This window comes from Pistacia vera, unplaced genomic scaffold, assembly GCF_008641045.1.
Source record: "Pistacia vera cultivar Batoury unplaced genomic scaffold, PisVer_v2 Contig1071, whole genome shotgun sequence".
In the NCBI taxonomy this organism is placed as follows: domain Eukaryota; kingdom Viridiplantae; phylum Streptophyta; class Magnoliopsida; order Sapindales; family Anacardiaceae; genus Pistacia; species Pistacia vera.
In genome coordinates, this window is record NW_022195106.1 from 145,565 (window position 1) to 148,128 (window position 2,564).

General features: G+C 36.0%; 1 non-coding gene across 1 annotated transcript; it reads left to right on the forward strand.

The window, feature by feature from the left end:
• The first annotated feature begins 249 nt into the window (after positions 1 to 249).
• LOC116132350 lies at positions 250 to 356 on the forward strand. Its single transcript, XR_004128396.1, has one exon. It is a non-coding gene; the product is annotated as a small nucleolar RNA R71 (small nucleolar RNA).
• The last annotated feature ends 2,208 nt before the right edge of the window (positions 357 to 2,564 follow it).

Consider the following 2,564-nt stretch of genomic DNA (forward strand, 5'->3'; position numbering starts at 1 on the left):
TGCTTTTGAATGGCGGAGAGTTGAGCAGCCAATAAAGTGTAACCATCAACTTCATGCACTCCCGCTGCTTTCCTAGTTGAATTTCTCTCTGGAGTCCTCATATAGTTATTATTCGCCATCACCTCAATCAGATTGTATGCGTCATTTGGCGTTTTATTGTTCAAGGCTCCCCCGCTTGTAGCATCAATCATAGCTTGAATAGTTGGTAGCAACCCTTGGTAGAACGTTTGCACTTGTGACCAGAGTGGTAAACCATGGTGAGGGCACCTCCGTAAGAGATCCTTATACCTTTCCCATGCTTCATACAATGACTCTGAATCTTGTTGGTAAAAGTTCGTAATCTCACTCCTCAGCTTTGCAAACTTGGCAGGTGAAAAATATTTAGTGAGGAATGCCTGAGCTAACTCATTCCAGGTTGTGATGCTCCCAGATGGCAGAGAAATCAACTAAGCCTTGGCTTTATCCCGAAGAGAGAATGGGAAAAGCCTTAGACTAATTGCATCACCAGATACTCCATTATGTCTGAATGTGTCGCATAACTCTAGAAAATTTGCGATATGCAGGTTGGGATCATCAGAAGGTAACCCAGCAAATTGGACCGACTGCTGAATCATTCCAACAATTGCTGGTTTAATCTCATAATTATTCACTTGAACGAGTGGTCTCCTGATGCTAGAATAGCACCCATTAATAGTAGGACTAGAGTAGTCCTTCAATGCTCTCTGAACCACTGCTTCTCCACCCATTGCATTTCCTCCTAAGGTATCCTCATTCTCATTCTCATTCTCTTGATTTTCCATATTGGGATTGACAATTCTTGTGTTAGCCATTGATTTTTCAGATTCAGCTTGGCTCTTTTCTTTCCTCAACTGTTTAGTGGTTCTCTCGATCTCAAAATTTATTGGATTAAGATTACCACCACCTTTTGAACGTAAGCTCTCCAGGATCTAAAACAAAAACACACGACAAAATAAGCGAAACAGAACTAATAATAAAAATAAATAAATAAAATTAACTTCAAAACAAAGATAAAACAAATCAAACTAGCAACTAAATAGTTCGTAATGATATTGAAAAAATATAATTCCCCGGCAACGGCGCCAAAAACTTGTTGTTGATTTTCTCAAGTGTACGAAATCGTGCAAGTAATAAAGTGTATAAATACGGATATCGAACCCAAGGGAATTACTATTATCAATTACCAATTAAACTATCCTATTACTATTTGATCAATCCAAATTTTATGAAAGAAGAATCGAAATTAAATAAAATTAACAATTGAAATTAAAAAGAAAACTGAAAAGAGAACAATTAAAATAAACCTTTGTGTCAAAACAAGATGACTAGACCTAGGGCATAGACTTCATACCAACTCTTATTCATATGTATCGATCTCTTATGCTAATTTTATTAAGCTCTTCCTACAGGTCAAACTCCCTAAATTTCCAATAACTTTCTCTCGAACAATTATCAAATTAACCCCTAGTTACTAATCTGAATTATCTTAATCAGATTTAAAATATTGGGGATCATTACGGTCTACGGAGTTTACCAAAACCTCACAAGTCACAGTAATCTATCTCTAGCGTTCGCTCAACCTATAGTTTTACTACCGTAGACCAACTAAGTATCATCTCTCGATCTCAACTTAGTCCATTAGTTCATTCAATTCTTGGGCCTTTAAGAATCAAAAGCATTAGGAATAATAATAAAACTTAGGAAGAATTCTTAACACAAATTAACAATCAAATATCAATACATAATTAAGAGATTGGGCTACATCTTAGCCCGAGAGAATAAATTTAGTTCATAATAAACATGAAAGAAACAATCATCTTTATTAAAACATTCATCATGAGTTTACAAGAAAAGAATAAGGAAAACTTCTCTATATTGTGAATCAAAGCTCCAGAATTTCTGTTACTTCTCTTCTCTCCAGATTTTTCTCCCTTTCTTCTCACCAAAAAATCCTTCTTTTAATGCTAAAAGACTTCTATTTATATCCCACAAGGGTTAGGTTTGTTTTTCCTTAATTCTATTTGATTTGGAACCCTTAACCCTATTCTCCTAGATAAAAACAGATAACAAGTTAGTGACTTCTGTGACTGTGCCGCGGCATTGTGCTGCGGCACAGTAGCTACTGGAAAAAGTGTGCCGCAGCATAGTAGCTGCTGCCCTTTTCCTGCATCATTCCACTGTTCTTCAAAGATGTTGATTTTTGAACTTGATAACAATGGAATTTTGAAATGTTGTAAACATATGAAATGTATCCCATTGAATCAGCTTTCCAAAGGTCCAAGAATCGTCTTAATCCGAGTTTTACAGATCAATATATTCTCAAAATACCAAGGTATGCACAAGCTGGAACGTAATCTAGAATCTTCTCTTTACTTCAACTTCCATAACTTCTTCAATTCAACTCCGATTCTTGATCCGTTTGTTTCCACTCGTCACTCATTCCGTTGCCAACATGATTCTTCATCCGAGCATAACATTTAAGCATAGTAACCTGAAAAACACTCAAAAACACCCGTGATCCCGTAAAAGGCTATTATGAAAATATT